This window comes from Rhea pennata, chromosome 7 (genome assembly GCF_028389875.1).
Source record: "Rhea pennata isolate bPtePen1 chromosome 7, bPtePen1.pri, whole genome shotgun sequence".
Classification (NCBI taxonomy): domain Eukaryota; kingdom Metazoa; phylum Chordata; class Aves; order Rheiformes; family Rheidae; genus Rhea; species Rhea pennata.
In genome coordinates this window covers 34,708,035-34,731,936 of record NC_084669.1, presented here as the reverse complement: position 1 = coordinate 34,731,936, position 23,902 = coordinate 34,708,035, and positions in this window count along the sequence as shown.

Sequence of the window (23,902 nt, the reverse complement as noted above, 5' to 3'; positions counted from 1 at the left end):
ACACATTAGATCATTAGTCCTGCATTCACTGATATATTAGAACACAAAAAATAACATCAATGAGCAAATCTGACACAGAAAGTTTCACCCAAAGTTCTTAATACTCACCCATAATCTCTGCTTTGCAGGAGGAATAGAGAAATGATTGGCTTATTTTGATCTAATAACCAACCTGGCAACAAACTACACCAAACTCAGTCTCCTACCTGCATGTAGTTCACGGCCCAAGTGAACAAAGTGCCTATAGGGCCAGGATGCAGCTGAGCTACACCAGAAAGGGTTGTGCCGCTTCTTGTCCGAAAGCAGATGCTGCATCTGTTCCGCTGACCCAGCGAGCGATGTTCAGCAAACGGCCATGTGCCCACACGTGGACAGGAACAGGAACGGACACACAGACAGCACACTGCTCTATTGCACTTTTAGCAACCTTTCGCTTTGTTTTTTCCAGAACTATTTAGTCCTCTCTAATATGGAATGCATACATAACACAATAATAGCATATAGTAGCATATATAATAAAATAATATAGGGAATAAAAGCTAGCATGCCAGTAAAGCCTCAGAGAAACTGTTTTTCTGGGAGAAGAAAGCAATGTTACCACATTTCACTTCGCTAACCTTGTGAAAATTTCTGAGAGGACTGTTTATGGATTTAACAACAGTAAATTACCTTTCCCTACTATTCCTAAAAATCATTTATCTGTTGCGGTTCTTAAATAACCTATACAATCTTTAGAATCCTTCTGAAGTAGGTATGGTTCATCATTACATACTTAACTTTTTAAGTCTGGTAAATTATCTAGATGACATTCAAGTCCTGTAACCAATTCTGATTCCTTTCAATTATCAGGATGTTCACATCATTTTGTTTTTATTTTAATTGGATAACTGAAAGCTTGAGTTCTGAGATGTAAGGGATGTGCTGCAGTCTTTATCATGCTAGAAGGACAGGCCAAATCAATACTGGGCATAGATATGTGCTGCTATTTTAAAAGACACAGTGCTATTTGCACATTATCAATTAGGTTTAGAAAAGGTATGTTTAAGAGCGCCAGAGAAAGCAGTTTTTTGGATTGCTCATTGTGTATTATTTTGAGACCTCAAGTACAGGGACTGAATGCTAAGTGGTGAGTTTGGCAGCTAGTAAGTCTGGAGGTCACTGTGGGATTTCTTGGCACAAATAGATTATTTGTTTGATGAAACTTCACAAAGATTCTTTTCTCCAGATTTCATTATCGTGTCACTCAGGAAAACATGCTGACGTTAAGTGCTGTTTAGATAACGTTCAGCAATTCAGGGCTTCAGTGGCAAACACATTCCTTGTGAAGGCATGAAAAACAGCAAAATGACTGTCTTATTCAATCTCTTGACTTTCAGACATGAGATTTACAAAAACTATTTTAAGGATAGAAAAGACAAACTAAAAAAAATGCCAAGCAATTAGTGAGTAAACTCTAAGCAAAGAGATAAGGCTAATTATACAGAAGGGAAACCCTTTCAGCTCAGTAAAATAGCTGGGATGTTAAACACTCCTCCCATTCACAGAACAAGCCTTCCCACCACACAAATAAACAAGTGCATGGAAACCAGTGAGCTAATCAAGCTGTTTCGTCTATAAAGAACCTTCTCCCTTTAAAGGAAGAGAAAAATTTAATTCTGTTTTTATGTACTCGAGACATACGCATGCCACCACGGCTAGTGCCTGTGCTCTGTAAGAAAGGATGGGGGAGAAGAAGGAGAGACAGGAATTGAAGGTTGATGCTGCAGTCTGCATATTGTTTTTTAAGAAGTGGGCAACAGCAGCAGCAGCAACTGGCAGGTTAGTTTCTGTGCAGACAGCATGGCTTAGGATAGGGTATTTCAGGAGGACTGGGAGCAAATGTGCTCTCCAAGCCACTTTTACTAACCATCCCAAAATAAAAGCATATGCTCCTTTATACATAGCGCATGTATTACAGGTAGCGTTCAGGCCCTTACTTCGCTCTCCACCCACTGACTACGCTCCCCAGATGATTTCCCATAGCCAGTCATCATATGTATTATTCAAGCAAATAGTCCAACACATATATGCTTACTTAAATGCTAAATTGAATATTAAATAACAAGGTTTGCTAGAGTGCTTTTTACATTCTAAGATTTTTCCATTTGTCAACTTATAGTGTATATATTTTTTAACATTCAGTATCTTTCTTTCAACTATTTCCTTGGCTGTGGCACCATACTTGCAATAGTTAGTACAGAATAACTATTGGATAATTACATGAAAGTTAACTGTTCAAAACATTATTCCAATAATCAAATTTAAATTCTACATGAAAATATTTAATACTATTTAAAATTTCTCTCATATAATACTTGCTTCGTAAGTGAAACGCCTCCTTGGTATTTGCATCTGGCATGTAGTTCTACATACCAGTTCTATAAATCAGATGGCCATGTTGCTAACACAGTCAATATAATTTATATATGAGTTGAACATTTATTACATTTATGGTATTTGAATTTAACGTGAAAGCAGTAGTCTACTCGCAAATAAAAATATTTGAATAGAAACTTGAATGATATTTGAGGAACCGATTAGCATGGTGTATTTGTAGCTTTGTTGGGTAGTCTTTTTTTTTTTTTTTTTTTTTCCCCATGATGCAAGAGCGCATGCAGCGCAGAACTGGTATCTTTCCTTCTGGTCCTTTCCCATGACTGATTCTACATTCCTTTGAGCAAGTACAGGACAGGATTAAAACTAATGTCAGGCTTTGATGAGGTCTTGGCAACTAACAATAGAGAAAAAAAAAACTATTTGCTGATGCAAAAACACTTTTCTTTTCCTGCATGAAACAAGCCAAGGACACGCACCAAGGCTGCCCTTTGGGAAAACTAATGTATACAGTGCAACAATGCAGAATACCCTCTGCTCCCTATGCACGGCTAACGACAGCAGATTCTCTCACTCTGGACTGAGTCTGCCAGTAACCTGCCTTTTCTTTTGGGCAGTTTGGGATTTCAGGGGAAATCTGTGTGGAGTCAGGCACTGCTCAGTATGAGCAACAGTGACCAAAGTGTTACTTCTGTCTCAGTAGGTGTTTGACAAAGCTTCATCTGATTGTTTACAGAGCTGCAAACATTAATGATACAGTTTTATCTAGTACAGAGTAACTAAGGCTAATTCAGACGACTTTCCACTGGACATAAAAGCACTTTCTTTAATCTCCTTTACCCAAGCCATGATTCCACACTATTAATGAACCAGCTTTAGAGCTCCTAACCTCAGATGAAAACACGCAATACACTGCAGAAGTCAAAATACTGATTCAATATAAAACCCCTCTGTGTGTCAAATGTGTTAACCATTCCCCCCCCTCCCTCCCCCCCCGCTTTGGAGGGTTAGTTTTGCAGCAAAAAATTTATCACAGATCATGGCTCACTCAACCTTGCCCTTGTATTATTATGCCTGATCAGGTATCATTTGCTGTCCTGTAGCTGACATGAAAACATAAAACTTTTAGACATTATACAATGTGTTGTGGCTAATTTGACAGAACTGGATAATGTGCCTCATATGCATGATCAAAATTTGGTGTGTTATGTAGATGCAGTGATATAATATTAATAATTATGGAAGCACAGTCTGCTTTCTGCCCCGCATGCAGCTCTTCTGCATTGACGTGGAGGAGGTGGTTGCTCTCGAACTGCAGACACACATCTGCTACGTACAGAGCTCTGAACCTGTCTGCAGCCTCGCTGTAGCTGACGCTGACACAGACAGCTTCGCTTCGAAGCTCTAATAACTTACCGGGTAAACTGTACGAGTGACTGATGATTTGTTGCAACCTGCTTGTGCTTCCTTGGCCACAAAATTAGCTCTCCCAGCTGCTTTTAGAGAAAATGAAGGGCTCCTCCTTGGCGCTACTGAAGAGCTAGCAGAACGTCTGTTCTGTTATGCTCTCTTCTTGAGCAGCTTAATTTATGAGGCTGTTTTGGATCAGTACCACTTAGAGACACAAAGGAAACTGTCAACAGCCTTTACCTGGGATTTTGCAAGAAACATTTTTCACTTAGGAGATTGGTCTTCTATTGATTATAATGGTATTTCCTCCTACCTTATCACTTCTTTAGCTCAGGCTCAAGCTATTGCTTATGGTGATAAAAATCACAAATCTATGACCATAAAGTGACTGATGTTTTATTCGATTGCAAACTAGCATACATAAACTGTATCCCCATGCATAACTTTCTGTTGGCACTTCTATGAGCGCACTTTAAAGGGAATTTAAATGCCTTTTTGATGACTAGGTAATTTAAAGACAACAGGGAGGCATATAATACATTACTTGTCCAAAAAAAAAAAAAAAAAAAAGAACAGAACCTTTCCAGTCTAGTGTATGTAGAGGCTTCCACAGCCAGGTTTTAACTGACAGGTTTTAAAAGGTTAATTGTCAGCCTGGACTGTAAACATCAATGAAACGAGATATTCCTGTAGCCAACATTTGATCTATTTACAACAAATGAAGGGCTATATCCAGCTGCTATTTTTTTTCTTCTTTGGCCAGCTTGCTAAACACTTCCAAGAGTTTATTTTTTTTCTTGAAATGGAAACATCTGAAATTGTTTTGAAAAAGATCTATGTGGTAGAACGAGCTGACAAGGGCTAATGGGCAGGATACTAACACTGAATATTGGAGAACAGTGAACTTGCCTCTCCTTTTCCCAAGAGAATTTTGCAGCTTCTAAAGTGAAGCATCAGGTAGATGTTTTAAATTGCACATATGCAGACTTTGTCTGCTCAACTAAATGAAGTAAATACTATGTGATACAGTACAGCAAACTTCTAAAACCTGAATCTAATTCTGCCACACTCTTGGGGCAGAAGGATAAGGATGCCTCTCAGAAGAGCTAGAATATCAAGTTTTTAATTTTGGCCAAAATTAATGGTCACAAACAACCCCTAAGCTAGTAAGTTTCCACAGGAGCTCTTTAAAAAACAGCCTGGCGTGGTGACTAGAGAAAGTTACATTCCAACCATGACTAATACTTGGGGGGGGCCGGGGGGGGGGGGGGAGAGAAGGAAATATTCATCCACTAACTGATTTATGCATAGTTTAATCAGTATTTAGTACCTGTTGCTTTTAGTTCCTGTCAGTCATTAGAAGGCAGAGAATAAACAGGTTCTATTTCCTCTGAAATGTATGCAATCACTGTCTTGTCCCTGCCTGTTTTTATTAAATCACATTTAAGCTTAATTTTGTATCTGACAGCACTAAATCATGGCATTCTCTTTCCAACGCTGCTTCTCTTTTATCTCTGAAAGACCTACTACCATGCTGATAATGAAGACCAGTAACCTGGTATTCCCAGAGATGTGAAGATCAAGTGTTTTTAGTGCTCTTTCGTGATGAAAAAATCAGAAGTATTAGAAGCATGTATAGAATTACATTCACAACTACTGCTGCATTCAACACTCTCATGAATGTGTACCTGGGGTTAACCTGGCACATCAGTGTAACGTACTTGACCAAACATGCATGTGCACTTGCAAGGCAACCAGCAAGCTAAATTCTTAGAAAAGCTGTCCTATGGACAGTCCTTGGAACAAAGATGGGAATGGCTATGTCCAAGTGGCCTATTTTCTCTCCTTCACTCCTCAGAAGTCCCCTGATCCACTGAACAGCTAGATACAACCCTGAGCATCCCAGCACAACAACATGGGCAGGAGATGCTTTCTTTGTCTTGTGCAGTCCAGCAAGGAAAGGGAAGACAATCTCTGCATCCAAAGTAACAGGCCAGCTATTTCTGGCATGAAATGACCACTCAGTGCCCAGACAGTCGCTGACTGCTATGAACAGCCCCATCACTAATTTGACAGAAATCAGAATGTTGTAAAGAGAAAAGAGAGGAAACTCTCGTGTACAATACAGCACAGCGCTGACTAAAGACTGACCATCTGTTTGTACTGGGTATTTCCTAGCCTTTAGAGACAAGCTACCCACTGGCAATATGTTCAACAATTTGGAGAAGTCCCATAAACACTCTTCTTTATTTTTCATGACTCCACTAAAGAGAGCGAAAAGCGTATTTTCTACTCCTGGAGGAAGTGAAGGGTGCTGGAATCCCAATGGCGACAGCCAACCATGCCTGCATTCAAGGCTCCTGCGGAAACTTTGCTGCTCCTCAGTGTGAGCATGAGCGCAGGTGAAGGGTCACTGGGAAGATTTCCTAATGTGCCTGTGAGCTGCAATTCCAACCCTTAAGCACTAAATAAAGGTACTGCATCTAGCATAGCATTTTTGAAGATGGAAAAGACTGCTGCTTAGTTGATCTTACGTTATTTCAGCTTCCTGAAAGTCCTCCACCTCCCCCCTGCCCCTTAAGTTTCGTCCTACTGCTGAAGAGTTATGCTGGGACCAAAACAAAGTGTACCCTATACGTTATCTATGAGACATGGCAGAGGGCTCTTGTCTCTTGCTCCTGAATAAGTATTTACAAATTATAGTGAGGACTTGGTGGCAGTTTGACTTGGATGCTGCTTTTACTGTTGCACAAGCTGCACCTCTTTTGTCTCAAACTGTTGTCTTATATTTTGCTTATAACTTTTATAGTCTGTGGGCCTGAAACATAACTTTTGTTCTGCATCTGCACAGAGTCTATAACAGCAAGAGGATCAGCATCCTAAACAGTAATACAGTAACAACAGTGCCATAATCTATTTCAAATATCAAATACGTGACCACTGCCTGCAAGAAAGAACTTTGACTGCGAGTTTTCAGTTTGATTACAACCTTTAAAAAGAGGAAGCTAATTAACCTTCCCAACACGGTGATCCAAAACGGGGCAGGAGGGAGAGCATCTTTACACTTCTCCTCATGCCATGAAATTGAACAGAACTTGCTGACTTACAAGTTACAGTTCTTCCAATTTTACTCTTAGCAGTTACATTTTTTCATACGCACCAGCTTTTTAGGTAGAATAAGATGTTAAAAGAGGTCAGTGAAAGCGTAAGTTGAAAACGTTCACTGCAGAAAATAATGCAATAGAAGGAAATGCCACAGTAAAGATGAACATTTTTTATTTTTGATGTTGCTTTAAAAAGACTTTTTTTTGTCCTTTAGATATTCATTGCAGAAGTTTCTAAAAATCTTCCAACGTCCTGCTTTTCTGAAGCAGCCTCTGATATGACACTTGAATTTTGGATGAGTACTTTAAAGTGTATTTGATCAGTGCCATAACTGCTGATGTGACTTTATTTGGTCAGAATTTCTTCAGAGGTTTAAACTTCCTATCCTGTCTCCTGTTACTAATTTAAGGAGAGATTCCTGCTGTAATGGGCAAAGGACTAGAAAGCAGTAACTTCAGTCTCCAGTGTTTGCTATTACCTTTTTCTTTCACATCTAGCTCTTCCATATTTTGTACTCACATCCTTTCAAAATTGATTTCTTTTTTCTTGGAACAAAATGATCAACCTTAAAATAATTGTCTTTTGCCTGACTTGAGATTCAACATACAAAGCAACAGTATGTACACACAAGTAGCACTGCAAAACCTGATGGCTAATGTCCTGCTATAACCACCATGAAGAGATTTCTGTGACTCTTCTAAAATAGCAGTGACGTATTGAATATCGTAATGTGCATATCAAAAGAATTTAAGAGATATAAAAATAGTCCATTTAGGGGAAAAAAGATATTATAAAGTTGTGCTATTACTAAACCAGTAAAGTATATTTCAAAACAATTTTTAAAAGCCTGTTATAGTTCATCTGGGGAAACAGAAAAGACATCTTCGAATGTCTTTTGTGGGGAACAGTGGTGGCATTGTTATGCTCTAGATATCTTGATTACTTCTCTTAACTAACAATATAGAGAGCATTTTACATACTCTGTTATTCAAAATTTTATCTAGAAACTAAAGTTAGTTAAAAATCAGAAGATCTTGACCATTCAATCAGCACTACAAAAAGAAATATTATTTAGCCTTGTTTAAACAACAGCCATTCCTGAAACTCCATTTATTTTTGAACTGAACACCTGAAAGTTTTACAGTTCTGAAAAATCTGGTTTCCTTTCTTTTCAGATATCACAATCAAAGAAAGCTTGATGATGGACAAAAATTTTAAAATTCCACCATCCACAGTTCTCTGCTATTTTTGCTTTCTGTTATCTTTGTAAGACAACTATTTATCGTTATTAACAAAGGACAAACCAACAGGGTCTGGAATGGAGAAGAGAGGGAAAGACATACTTCGCTGTTGCTACTTTTCAACTGAAGAAAGCAGATGACTTCATGCATTGTCTCCTCTAAAAGCAGTTTACTTTTCCCTTAAACCTCCTCAAATCATCTTTAGAGAATATGGGTGCCTACATATGTGGTTCTGTCTGTTTAGGGGAAAAGTCCCCTAAAATCAGCCACCCTCTTTGCAAATAACTTGCCCAACAGCTCTTATAGAGTTTGCTCCCCAAAGCACATGGAACCGCACAGGCCTAGCTACATGGACAAGGAATGGAAGGAAGAACATCATGACTACTCCAAAATACACTTTTATAAAAAAGTATTAACCTAATTGATCCTTTCCTGGCCATTTTAAATTCCCCAAAGCTCTTTGGAACTCATCATATAGCATTCACCTTAATTTCATAAATCTGTCCTTCCATCTCCATTGCAGTGAAGTATTGGCATACTGCAGAAGGCATTCATAGCATGCTCTGGACTATGCTAGAGATGATACATGGCCCAGAAGAGACAGTAAAAATTATCAGATTAAAGATACCGTAGATGTTTATGATGGAAGAAAGTCACTTCTGTGTGTTAAGAAAATGAGGTTTGACAGATTGCCCTCGACTGTCCTAAATTTTAATTTCACATCAAACTCCTATTTCCATCAAACTTCCAACTACCTTTTAATTTTGTCAGAAAAGTCATCTACGTATGGAAAAGGCTGGAAATATGTCACTTATACCAGTCTTTCTCAATTTAGGGACAAAATTACAGGAAAAAAGACTCAGTGGACGCTCTGTTCTGTGCTTTCGACATGGTGCCTCAGCATTCCTGCTCTTCAGGAATTGCATGATCAAGTGAAATTAGCAGGCTACATACTGTTTTATAAACCAGCTTCTTGGTCCTTATTAGAATCTGTATGTTGCTGACAGAAACCATTTATCCTCGAAGCAGCTACTCTGTGCTGTCAGGAGACCAACTTTACATACACATCCCATTTTGCATCTAATCTTAGAAACCCACAGATACAGAAGAGTTTGGCTTTGCCAGACACCTAAAAATTCGCAACAAGCAGTTTAGAATCCGTTCACTCGCTACAAATAAAGCAACATTCAAATCACTCAACTTAAGAGCTAAGAATATTATGGCTACCAGCATGATTGTACATTGATACCTCTTCGTAAGACACATAATGGGTAGATACGTAATCAAAAACTGAAAAAATAAGTAGACTATTAACTTCTAAAGACATTTTAAAATAAATCAAATGCTATTGCAATTAGGAGTACCAAATGATTCTAAGAAGAATGTTACTGGAAATATGTTTTTTTCTTTTACTATCATTTGTGCTATTCAAACACACTTATATTTGAGTTATTTAAGTAAATCTCTCTTCCAAATTGTGTATCAAGAACTAATGCATGCACATTTGTGAGTTCTGTGGAGTTCGTCTGGAATACCAGAGATACTCAAGTTAATCTAATAGCCTTATAATTAATGGGCACATTTTTTCCTCCAAAAATAAGAGCACTTCTTTGCAAACAACTATCTGAAGATACTTATAATTTCTGTTTTTTTTCCCCTTAGCACTCTCCAGTTTGTTCTTCCAGAAACATGAAGTTATGGGATTCTGAACTGTATTTGATCAGCTGAACAGATTTGGAGGTTTTTCACTTCTCTATCATAATTTTATCTAAGCTTATGAATCCGGTTCAAGGTACACAATTTTCTATCAAAATTCACACTTTTGTATCAAAACTAGTGACTTATTCAAAAGAAGTATTTCCCAGAATTTTGGTAAGTTCCTTAACAGTGTATTAACTCCTTACATTTCTTTTTTTTTTTTTTTTTTACATGACTCTATTACTGACCAAAAACCTCTCCCTTCAATGCTTTTTCTGATCGTCTGCTATTATTGTGCAAAGATTCCATTTCAATCTATTCTATTTAGCATTCCACTGCCTGCAACGATGCCCTATACCTGGTCGTCCTTACACGTCTTCTCTGGTGCCCCTCTGACATTCTGCTTCTCTTCTACCTTAAATTTCCGATATGCTGCAACATCACATCTCACTTGTTTTCAGCTTCAACTAGGATTCAGAATTTTATGTCCCTTATGATCTGTGTCTGTTATTTTATTCTCTCATGTATTAATATCATGAAGCTTTGTCTGGGAAGAATAACTTTTATCTTTCAACAGTTATTGGATGATAAGTGCTTACGCCTACATATCTTAAATGACTTTCAACAAAATTTATAGGTTTACTATTACTAGGTTTTCTATTGCTGCCTGAGTATGTGTTCTCATCAACAAAAGTTGGAAAATATTGGTCAGTTAGATTTGCTCAATCAAGTAAAATTGGGTCTTGGGTTTTTTTTTTTTTTTTTCCTTCCAAATCTTTTCTTCTCTCTCAAATTTCACAATCACAGAGAAAACATTCTAAAGTGCTAAATGCAGTAAAATAAAAATCCCATCCTTTATTTTTCTCTTCTTTACTTTCATGGCTCATAAGCAGGACTTGCAGAAAGAATGAAGCTATTTCTTCTTTCTGTACAAAGAGTATCAGCAAGGTGAAATCATTGCATTATCCATTTCCTGCCAAAATGCCACTGGTCTGTTTTAGATCAATTTCTGAATAATTATAACTAAGCACAGGTGAGCTGAATTCCACTCTCTCTCTTTCTCTCTCCTGCATCTCAGATTCAGACTCCATCATAGGCAGATTCTGGCCTCTGTTTTGCACAGAAACCTTTCTACAACATTCTCCCAAAGATCATATGTTGGTGCAAAGTTCCCATAGACATTACACCATCAATGACTATTTATCCTCTCCTTTATCTCTTTTGAAAAAGTTATGATAATTCTAATTGGTGATTTTTTTTTGTTAAGATAATTCAGATTACCTCATGGCAATTTTTAATGATGTCTTAAAATTGGATCTACATTTTCTGCATCCTAACTGTCTGCTGGCATGAATACAACATTGCAGTTTTTTCCAGAAATCAAACAATAAATAACACGCCTATTCAATAATTCAACTCTGGATCTCTACACTCTTTAATAAGAAGGCAGATATTGTTATTGAGGTAGCTGTGGTACAGAGACTCCTTGAGAATCAATTCATCAGACCAAGACTTAGTCACTTCATTCTGTAGGCAAAAAACAGGTAAACAGGCAGAGCCAACACCTTCTGAGACTCAATCCTATTCTTCCTCTACCAGGTCCACTGCTGCTCTAGAAAGATGTCAGCTCTTGCACACAGGAAGCTTGACTGTGATCTTTCACAGATGAGGAAAAATTATGAAGATGCATGCACTAAATCATAATTTTTGAAAATTAAAGTCTTATTTTTTAAAATTTCTTGTTTTAATACTTAGGAAGTTTAAAAGAAAAATGTGCACAGATGAAACATTCTCCATTATTAGTTATTCTCACACTGTGGAGGAATGGCACATAAAAACCCTTGGAGAAAAGTGCTTTGTTCCAGAACAAATAAAAAATTGTGTAGTCAGATGTGGAGGAAGAGATGGAAGGGCCTAGCCCTAGCCAGTGTTTGGGTAGTTTTCTCCATCAGCTTCCGTCTATTTCTGTATTCCCCAAGCAAGAACACTCACTAGAAGTGTGGAAAAGCAAGCTTGTTTGTTTTGTAGAATTGCTTAAAATCCAAATGGTACTTAGAAAGAAATGAATGAAAAGGTACTCATGTTTATTTCTAGTCTATATGAAGGTGGAGCTGAGGAGGGGGAAAATATTACACGGAAGCGTGAAGTGAGACAGAAAAGGGTGATTTGTTTTCACATTGTTTTCATTTTTGAGTGGGAGATGGGAAAATCATTTTTTCCTTCATAATTTTCTTTATAAGGTATTTTAAAGCAATAAGAGAACAAAGAGCATCTCTGATTCAAGTCAGAAAAGCTAGATTTCCTGAAAGAAAAAATTATTAAAGGGAAAGTCAGAACAAGAAAATTTGAAGAAAGACACTATTCTGCATTTTTCATTTTCTGTAACCTCAAAAAAGCACATGTTAGAAAGGTACACAACTACTACCACCTCACTGGAGCAGTAACAGTCAGACTTATTGTTAAAATTACCATGAGAAGAAAGTTCATCCACAGAGGAACTGTACCTTATGGTGCAGCAATATTGCTGACTATTTTCTAACACAACAGTGATTATTACACAGCATTATGAGATAAAGAAATATGTACTTGCTCTCAATAAGGGAAAGACATAGAAATTTAGGATATGATTCTTACCTCAAATCAAATAAATTCACAGGAACTAATAAAGTTGCTCAGATGTAACCAGATGAGGTTATAGGCATATATGCTTGATGTATGAGACATCTTCAGCCTTCCGGAGTGATGGTATCCAATGTGAACTAAATCTCAGGCTTGACAATTAGGTAGAAGTTCCATTAACTTCAGTGAGAGTTTTGTCGTGGTGAGACTAACTAATGACTGCTAGCTTCGGCAGAGCTCTTTACACTTGCCAGACATCCCCAACAGCCTTCACCATAGATATGCAGGCAGTATCAAGAAACAACTTATCACCTGCCAGTCCAGCTATCAGATCTCTAGCTATGCCCCTGGTAATGTCCATGCATTGCGCAAAGATCCGTGCCACAGCAAAAGCTGCAAGTGTGGGAGCAAATTTAAATATACTGAACACAGTAAGAGAAAAGCTGGGGCTGAAGTAGCAAGGACATTCTTCTGTATCCTAATTAACACATTAGAGACTCACACATTTTAATTTAAATTGTGCAGCTGCAGAGTATTTTTCTGTTCCGGATTTCAGGAATTTTAATTCATCTTATTGCAGATTAGCCTTGACAGTGTTTCCATTAATAACTCACAACTAGCTACAGTTAGTAGAGGACTACAGAGTCCCAATGCTCTTCCTTACCATGGAAATACCAAAAATAGTACTTCTAGTTCTAAATATCCCAGGTATCATAAGAAACAACTAAAGAAAATTAGTGTTTGATGATGAAATAAGCATAAAAAAAGTGTAACTGCTCTCTTCTGGATATTATCAGAAATGTAGGTCTGTAATATTGTGCAAAAATGATTGGCAGTAGTTCCATGTTTTTAGAAAGCAACAGGAGAACATACATTTCTCCTTCTCCCTATGGCAACACAGCCTATTCTGTATTCAAAATTGAAAACATGTCTTTGACTATGGGGTACCAGTCTGCATCCTCAATTTAAATCCACATGCAAAAGGAAAGAAAAACCAACAGCATGAATCACAACCTGACAGGTGCAATAAGCACGGAGACCTAGCGTTTCTTTCATAACTACATGTAGTGTCTCCTTCTCTCCTGCAGATATATTTAAAAATATACAGGGAAGAGGTACTCTTACCATTTCTATTGTTCCTGAATTGCATAGGTCTGCATTATACAGGAAGTATGGAGAGACCGTAACAGCACTTCAGCCCACAAATAAACTAACTGCTCTGCATCCTTGGTTTTCTGTCTCCAAGGTTACCAGTTCTGTGTTTTTCATGAATGCTAGCGTTTACTTCCTTCACTTCATTCTTATTTGTTTTGCATACATAAAAAGAGATTGAAAAAAATATATGCATTTCAGGTTGTTGCCATTTATAAATGGTGACAGAAGGTTAGATGCCAGTGACAAATTCACAAATATCTTTTTTCTCAATGCAATCTGAGAAAAACACTCAAGAAAGCGACGTGGCACGTGGGAGCTGATGTTTATGGCTCTAATTAAAGTCCCAGATCACAAAACCCTGCCAATGCCAGTTTTTCACATAGAACCTGGGGGAAGAAAAGTGGCAAGAATAGCTTGAATGCAGAAAGAAAAAGAAGATACGTGTGGTTAGAAATACATAAAATCCATGAATAAAACAGTGCCACAAATATCAAGAATGGTTGGCATGAAGTGAGCTATAAAGTAGTCATTTAATTCTGTAAGTTCCCTGGGGCAAAGCCTGTCTTTCTGGTATGTTTACAGAATATCATACAAATAGGATCTTAGTTTCCTGCCTGAAAATCCTTGGAGCCATCTTAAAGAGGCAGCAGTTGTTGTAACTACTATGAAGATGGTAGAAGAAATATTGGCAGTAATACAAGGTTTCCAAACACTGTGATCTTACTTCTGACTAAAAGATACTATGGTAACATATAAGCCTCTAGAACCCTAGAGATCTTTGCATTAATAGCTTTAGTGCATTTGAACTGGATAGACACACATATACTATACACCTGGTTTGGGCCAAAAGTACAACTAACGAGGACTGCCAATTCCTTTGATTTCAGCTGAACTCAGGATTGTTGTATCTGCTGAGGGTCTAACCATTTGGCATGAGAAGCAAAGACCACACAAAGCGGACAAGCTTCAAACTCTCATCTGTTCTAGAGAGCCAATATGAGCATTTGAAATAGCAGATGCAAAAGTTAAAAGAGGGTAGTTTACAAAAACATTTTAAATACCAAATTTGCTGTCCATATTAGGAATGTATTACTGATTAGATCTATCCAGTGCTAAAGAAAAGCTTGAGAAAAAGAGTTTCAACAGAAGTACATACAAAAATTACTTTTATAATGTAAGATTCATAAAGTGGCATTAACATTCTTGAAAGCATTGTGACTTGCAGTAAGGACACTAACGCAGGAAGAAGGACGTCAGTTAAGGAACACAGCACGATTGTAAATTTAGATGAGGCCCCTGGGAAGAGAGATTGGAGAAAAAAAGGCAAGACTACAATCATCAGTTTCTCAAGTGAGCTAAAAAAACAAGCATCTCTTCAGTGACCTCTCTTATTATTAAATAGCATTTGTTTTGCTATTTTTTCTAATTATTTTCAACTTGCTACCCAGAACCCTTGTTTTATTGGATCCCATCTATCTTCATTATTGAGAGTGATCTCAAGTGACTGAGGAGCCATAAAGCACATGGATAAATAAACTGATAAATAAAATAACGTGCACAGATTCTTCAGTACCTGCTACTCTAGGGCAGGCTCACAACTGCTGGGAGTTTGACTACGTCTCCCACCAAACTGAAGTGATCTGAGGACAGGCACAGGCAATACGCTCCAAGCCTCCAGAGGAGCTGTTCCTGTACGCAAGCAGACCCTGCCGGAGAGGAGAAGCGAGCAGAGGAACAGCTTGCTGCTGCGACTAACCTGCTCCATCCTATCCAGCCAGGGCAGATGCCTGAAATCCGTAACTGCACTCCTGTCTTTTCAAAGAATGTGGGGGTGTTAGCAAGCTGGACAGCTCTCTCACCTACAGCTTACTGGGTAAGTGTTCAGATACCCTGGAACCTTCCCCTTATCCCTAATGCAGCAGACATCAACCGTTAGGTTATGGTTTACGACATGGAGCGACAAATACTCTAGAGCAGCTACCAAGAGATAAACTATGCTGTTCATGACACTATTTTTTTAGAATCCAACACCATAAATCTTACATGTCATCAATTACACTACGCATCAGAAAAAAAGCTTTACCAAAAGTTGAAGGAGAGGGGAAATCTGATAGAGCTATTCATCTGAGGAAGGAAAAATAATACATGATGATGGGGAATTTGCAGAAGAGAAGGCCAAAGCATTTCATTTTTCTAACAGTACAGGAAAGTCTCTAAGTACAGTATCTTTTTTTCGCAGAACCAGAAAGTAAATCTGAAGACATACACTAAAGACTATATCCATTTTACATGCAGAAAACAGCCATATGCTGAAATTGTGGAAGCTTCATCTTAAACTGGTCTATCCCAGCTGATACACTATATCTATGCTAAGTAGCTTTTTTCATAATTCTTTTATTTTTATCACATACAATAGCTATTGCAGATATTTTGCTCCTATAGTAATAAAGCAAGCTGTAGAAGTGCAACTAAAACACCAGCAAAGAGTACTGCAAAATAAAAAGCACAAATTCAGGTAGCTATTTTTAACAAGCATTCACTAACATTTATGATATGATTTTTTAAGAATTTTATTCACACGAATTTTGGGGAAAACAAAAAGGGTTTTAAATTAACTTGCAAGTTTATGCCAAATGTAGTAGCATGACCATTTTGGAAGTGTTTAGGCCTGTCTCAAAAAGCATGTATGCAACTCTAAGCACTCAAGTAGTTTTACCTAACTTAAGCATGCTTAAAAATTACACGCACTCTCACATACTTCAGTGGAAAACAAGAATAACTTTGATTTCAAAGGTAAAAGACGGATTATATCCTCCTTTCAGTCCGGTTAAACTCAGCTTGGGGGAGAAGGCCTATTTTTATAATTTGTGAATACAATAATCGCGTATTTATAGGCCTGGCATGCAACTTAGAATTACTTCAGCTTGTTTCATAGCAAATATTGTGTTTTGTGGTGAGCCTTACTGTCTCACAAGCTATAATGCACACACCTACGGCTAATAAAGTACTCACTGATAACCAAAGAACATACTTACAGGTCAGTGTTACAGCAGCCGTATAAAAATATCTCTATTTGGTATAAACCTGGCATGACAAAAATTGCAAAAAACCCTACCTGTTTCACATCAATTTTCTCACATTGTTCTGACAACTGTGTGCGCCTTGTGAACCTAAAATATTGACAAAAGTTCTCTTTCATCACTGAAACACCACAAAACCAAACCAAGATGTTTTCACAGCGTTCTAGAAGGCAGAGTGGCCATGAACCTCTGCATAAACCTTTTTCAGTGAAGAAACTGCTGTACTATATAGGATGTTTGACCTTCTTAAGAAATGGGTAACCATAGGTTTGTTCAACTGGTCTCTGAGATTCAAAAGAAAGATGCATTTAGCCAGTTGAGATACAGAACTGCTGCTCATCACCATGGTGGATTTTGGCTCAGCTGTAAGAACTTCTCATAATTATCTCCTTATGGATTTATCCTCCTCGAAGGGCAACCTCAATAACCCATGTCTAATTCTCTAAGAGCCACAAACTTACTGTAATTATTGGGATTTCTTTCTTAGACTTTACCAGAGGCTGAAAAATAAGCTATAATGCAATAATACTGCAGAGCAGAATCTATATTTTATGCTGTTGGCATGCTGAGAAATTAGTGGGACATACATCATTTCTTCTACTTTCTTCATATGTCTTGAATCCATGTGATGTAGAGTATAATTAAAATCTCTCATCAAATGGATTCACTTAATACTGCATTATTTTATTTGAAATTGCATAAGGTTAAGAAAAATTAAATAAGCACATAGGATATGTTACATGTATTTTCATTCAGTATTCATGATATTCCTTCCTATGTTTTACATATACACACATATATATGTAAGCTTAAAATTTCCAGTCATCCAAAAGGAAACTGAACACAAAACCTGTACGTGAGGTATACTGTAAAAATAGTGGGCTCCGATTTTTTACGTAGGAAAAGTAATTTCCAATGAGAATCACAAATACATGTGAAAGAATTACAAATGGTAAAAACTCATCCAAAGTAAAGCAGTATTACTTCATGAAGTTCTTATAATGTTTAGATACATAAAGATATTCCTTATACTTTATGGTTATTCCCCCCAAATATTCATTATGCATGAGATTGATTTTAGCAAGATGGGCTCACATATAAACTAAGTGACTGCTTGTGTGGCTGGCTTATCTTTGAATAATTGTTTAATAATTTAACTCACTTAACTTTTGTAATCATGGAGCTCATAATTTACTTTAAAATTTTATTCATCAAAAATTTCTTCTTGCCTCTGGCATGGCTCAAAAACCGTGTCCTTGCATGACAGAATAGAGTGTTTTACTACATCAGCTTCGGGGTACATTTACAGCTGAGCAAAATCAGTCTTCTGACACAGAGAATGGCTCACTGTCATCATTTTTCCTAGGGAAGTTAAGCATAGATTTTAAAATGCACTAAGAAATCATCCCAGACTCATTGTTTCACGCTTTAGTCCTCATCAAGCACAAAAAGCTATGCTTTATTTATTTTAAAGCCACGCAATTTCAGCTGTAAATATTGGTATTTCATACAGATAATTATTATTTCATCTAGTGTATTTAGGAAATAAATGCATTGACTTACAAACAAAAAAACTGGGACAAAACAGTGAAGAAGAAACTGGAATGATTATTTTGATTAAATATAGAATTCATTTTAAAACACAGCTAACTTTATTAAAACTGTAACTGTAAAATATGTAATTTTTCCTTTGCTTTTACAAAGCCTGACACAAATCTATTTATTAACCTGCCTCCCAAATACATCAGTGAACTGCTGATGTATTAAACTAAATAATTCAGTGTCAGGAAACCAAGTAAAGGTCAACACGGAATGTCTAACTATCCATGCAAATAATAAATGCTTTGGTTTTGTGCCCAAACCAAACAGTAATGAGAAAGAAACTTACAACACGCTAAAAGCTTCTGTTTTCTGTTTTAGTGATAATAATAATAAAGTTGTATTGGGTCATATAAAACATCTTTAAGACAAAGCTGCTGGGAGTAAAGAGCTTGCCTTGGCTGGAGGTAGCCCTGCGAGCACTGGCGCTTCGGAGGCCTTCACCCACAGCGCAGGCGGCAGCGGCTCCCTCGCCTTTGCTGCCGAGGGGTTTCGCCGCGCCCCGGGGGCTCCAGCTCAGCACCAGGCTGCTAGGTCCCCGTGCTGTGGGCAGGTGAAGCACCGATCACAAGGCACAACCACCACGGTACTCACACACCCAGGACAGCATCTCAGCTGCTCCAAGCTACAGACTTGTCCTCTGTCTCTTCTCCTTGCTCACACAAATACAGCTTCAGTAAATACATACAACTACAGAAAACAGCCTGGGGCTACAGCACTGTTTCTGCAGCAGGGCCAAACACTCTGTTCTCACACGTTTTACAAGAGGAGAGATTTTCAGTCACGTACAATAAGCACAGTCCTGATCCATACCACATTTCGTCATATTCTCAATGTTCAGCACTGCTTAACTGCTTCACTAGATGCACACAGACAGTGACCTGGTGCCACAGTCTGTAAAAACTAACTCAGTTACAGTTCATTACTAAGTAATTCAGTTATAATTCATTATTAATTTTCAAATATTATATCCTTAAGATTCACACCATTTTTCATATTTCTAAAGCTCCCAAGTTTTCCATTCTTTGTATTGATGGCTTAAATGTTAATATCTGTAAAACAAAATATAAAGACTTAAGTAGGGGAAAAAAAGTTGGCCTTTCCACTATTCTGATAGTTAACAAGTTCAGAGTCAATCACCTAAAAGGGTTATTTCTATATAGATTTATATTCTAATGCCATACTCCTGTTTATCACCTCCATCCAGCCCATACACTGAAGATGTTCCCACTCCAGGGAAGTCCCTTGCTCATGTGAAACTGAGCAGTGTCCTGGCACGCTCTGGGAAGGAAGGGTAGCAACCAGGCTGCAGGCTCTCTGGGAACTCTGAGTTCATGCTCACAGTCTGAATCCCAAGGGGAGTAGCTAACCAATACACAAGTTTATCAGAATGCTCTAGAAATGCTATTCAGGCTAGAGAGGAATACAAAGAAGGTAAACCTATTTTGACACCACACAAAGCTACCTACTCATCACTTGAAACAAACAAACAAACAAACAAACAAACTCTGCTAAGTTTACAAGCTCCTGCCTTCAGTCTCTCTGCTCTAATCACCAGGCAGTGCTTCTCAAACAGTAAGTTCCTTGATGTGTAAGACCAGTGTTGTGTTCAAATGTCATTTATAGAAGGCTAAAAAGAACAGGGGACTACAGCTGCTTAACATGATCAGATGGTAGCAGATCAAGGGTCTGTACGGCCTCTGCCGGCCTTTGATGTTGACCACATGCTCAAAAAAAAAGCACTGAATTTTCAGGCCTAGGACAATGCTTCTGCTGGCACATCACCCCAGCCTCCTCCCTGAGCTGTGCAGGTCCTACCACTATGTTAGTATTAAAAGGCTGAACAAGGAAAACGTGAGCCAGCTGGTGAATGAGGCAGACAACCTAGAGACAGCGGATGCAGGTAAAGCTGAGGTTATCAATGCCTTCTCTGCCTCAGTCTTCTCCAACAAGATCTCCTGGCTTCTGTGCTTGGTCAAACGGTTCAAAGAATCACCAGCAGCGTATGACAGTGAAGGTGGGAACTACTTGGGAGAACTTGATCCCTACAGGTCTATGGGATCCAACAGATTGCATCCGAGGGTGCTGAGTAAACTAGGTGATGACCATTTGGAAGGCCACTCTATCATCTTTGGAAGATCATGTTGATCAGGAGAGCCCTAGGAGAAAAAACCTCAGGCCTGATTTTGAGTGAGCAGAGCTAGCCTGGCCACAGTTCTGATAATGGTTCTATACCTCAAATGTAAGAGAGCCCAATATACTTTTACCTTCCATGTTCCTGCTAAAATGCATTTTTATTTGGTAAACTATACTAGGCTTTTGTCTTGTGCCCATATCCACATATTTGTCTGTCAGCTAAGAAACCTTTCCCTGCACAAGTCCACACTCTCCCCTACTCTTCCGAATAACAGACACTATTTGCCTGTTTGCCTTGAGAGGAAAAAAACTAAAGAACAAAAACCAAGACCATGCAGTATGGGCAATAAGCTTAATATTGACCACAATGCTAAATACAGTAAAGATTAATTTTCCTGTACATATATGTCAAAGAACAGCGCTGGTATTTCATCCTCTTTATACTATAATAGTTTTAGTGTGACAGAATACTGTAATTAAATGCCAGCTATGGGGAACTGGAAACTGCCATATTTTTACATTTGGATGAATAACTTTTTTTTCTTCTTTGCAAAGGTCTTTGCCTACCAGTTACCACCTCCTGACTAAATTTACGTCCATTGTAAAGAGTCTGTTGAGTCACAGAATACAAGTTCAACATGTAAAAAGCAAATACTTTCTTAGTCCACACATACTCTCTTTTACCTAATCCTTCCGATAGTCTTTTCTTTCCGCTCTTTACCTCCTGTTATTGCTCCCTTCTTCAAACCTTTCATTGTATGTTCAAGAAGGAGCCTATTCCTGCCAAACTTTATTTCTATTCTTTTTTTATTGGTGCAGTGTGCCAAGCTATTCCCAATGCCAAATAGCTTTCACATGACTAACGTTCGGAATCTGTCTCTTCTAGGTTGAGTTTTCCTGTGCAGGAAAATGTTTTTTGAGCGTTTGGTACAAGTTTCTTCAGGTTTATCAGAGTTACAGAAAACTGGGGGGGGGGGGGGGGACGGGGGACAAAATACCCTAGTGTGGGGAGGAACCCTCTACTGTTTTTTTCTGTCTTTGAAAAGAACAGCACCTTGCCTTTTCATCTGACAAGTAAAGAGTGCTCTTAGCACAACTTTGTTACTGCTTGTGGGAAAGAAGATAGTTAACTGACAGTCACATCTAACAGGTGTCACTGAAAATTTAAGAATATGGCAATCAGAATGATCTTAAAGTAACTAATAGTCACCTAAAATCCTTCAGTAATTTTCTTTAGAATTACAAAGCTCTGATACAGGCTGGTAAAATTTTTCTAATGCTTAAATTTATTTTCTAGCATTCTTTTATGAATAAAGGTATTATAAAGAAGAAAGTAAGGAATTGTTACTAAAAACAGGCCAGCCTGTTTTTAAATATTTAAATACTTTAAATATTAAAAATATTTGACTGTGCTCTGAGTCCATCACTATCATATGCTCCTTTATCATCATTTGACTGGCTTCCTAAGTGTTAGGAATCCAGTTTCTTGCTGAAAGGTGGATAGGCCTTCAGGGACTTCAGTGCTTAGTACCAGTGAGAGCAATTAAGTCTTTTACAGGTTGCTTGATGTTCAGATGGACAATTTTGGGTCTTAATCTTTCTCCTGTCCTGGTGATCAGTCAACAACTACTGATTAATAGTCACTTGACTTTCATGTTGTCCAGGCTTGCCAAATCATTTTGAGCAAAAGGATATAAAATTTACTATCCTCAATGTTTAACAATACTTCAGTAGTGTTTGACCAAGTGGTGAAAATATAGGAAACATTTCTGAATTGTACAGACCTACGGATTTGTTTATAAATATGAAGTGAAGCATAGCTTTCACTGATTCGTATTATTTCTTAAACCAGTTCTTCCAAAATACCACTATTCATTCTCTTTCTGTTAGAATTCCTTTGCTGGAATGCTGTCTCCAGAAAATATGAATAAACTGGAGAAAACCTAGAGGCAAGCTGCAAGGATGTCTAGAAAAGGACAAATGAAGAAGAGACTGGAAGAATAGGAATTTTTTAGTTCTGAGAAGACAGATACGAAAGATGGCAAAGTTTGTTTTCAAGTATGGCTTACCTATAGAAAGTTCACTTTTGACCATTACCCCTTTTGATCTTCTGTTATTTAGACATGAGCATTGAATTAAAAAATATAATTAGATATTTAAAGCCAGCTACTTTAAATTCTATTATTAATATATATATACATACACACACACAGGTGTGTGTGTGTGTGTGTGTGTGTGTGTATAAAATAATTTATGGATGATCTGGAATGGAATGTGCTATAAATATTACAATTCCAATTTAATATAATTTTTCCTGCATGCAGAGTGACTACACGAATCATCTTTATTGTTTTTTTTTTAAAAAAAAAAAAGCCTATGTGCTATTTGGAAGGAGAACAAGAAAATGATCTTCCCATTGCTCTATAAAATTCCGATTAATTTTTAATACAAGAAAAAATTAAACTCTTCCTCTCCATTTTTGCTACTTAAAGTTCCTATTTCGACACTTCAGGTATCTGTGTTACTGAACCAGTTACATTAAAGAACAAGAATTACACGGGGGGAAATTGAAAGCTCTCTGAGGTTGAATGTAGCAACCCAGACAAGCAGAAAGTGGGCAGACACAACTGAATCAGGCAATCATTGAAGTCACCACCAGCAGTCAGAGACTATATTGTCCAATAAAAACATCTGTAAATATATTGATCACATCTGTGATGGAAATAGTTCCTCAGTGCACTTAACTAAAATAATGTATTGAAGGGAACACCTGTATCTTTCTCAAACCTGTGGTATATCCAGATTTCATCAGTTTTCATGAAAGTATTAGCAGGTAATGAACACCTTTGTCTTCATTGATTCAGATATATCTATTTACTTCTTACACATGGGTTTTTCATCAGCCATCTTCTGACAGAAGTACTCTAATTCCAAAAATATTTCTATTTTCAACCTTCTGAGTAGAATGCTAACTCTAAGACAATTTAAATAAGCAAAAGCCACCCTTGTCATCAACTGCAAGAAGGGACTGTCTGACTACCTGCTACAGAAGATATTACATCTACACAAAAACCTAGTGACATGGGAAAAAAAACAGTATTCACTGTTGGAAGATTCCACAGAAATTTTCTCTACTTACTTAAAGGATGTTAGCACTGGTTCCAGGATACAAGTTTGTTGGAATATTGAGAAAACAGGCATTAAGATTTTACCCCATAAATTCAGACTTCCATGCCAATAGCATTTAATCACTGGAAATAGACAAACTGGCAAATATCATTCAGACAAACAATTCCCAATAACATTAAGCTTCATTAATGTAGGAGTTACTTACGCAAGGTAGCCTCAAGATTTTTAAATTTTCCTCCTAAAACCATAAATACATTGAATTCTAAAATTCTTATCAGGTAGATTAACCGTTGGCTTGCTGCTTTCCATAACAGTAATAGCCTGGCTCTAGGCTATCATACACAAGGTGACTGAGTT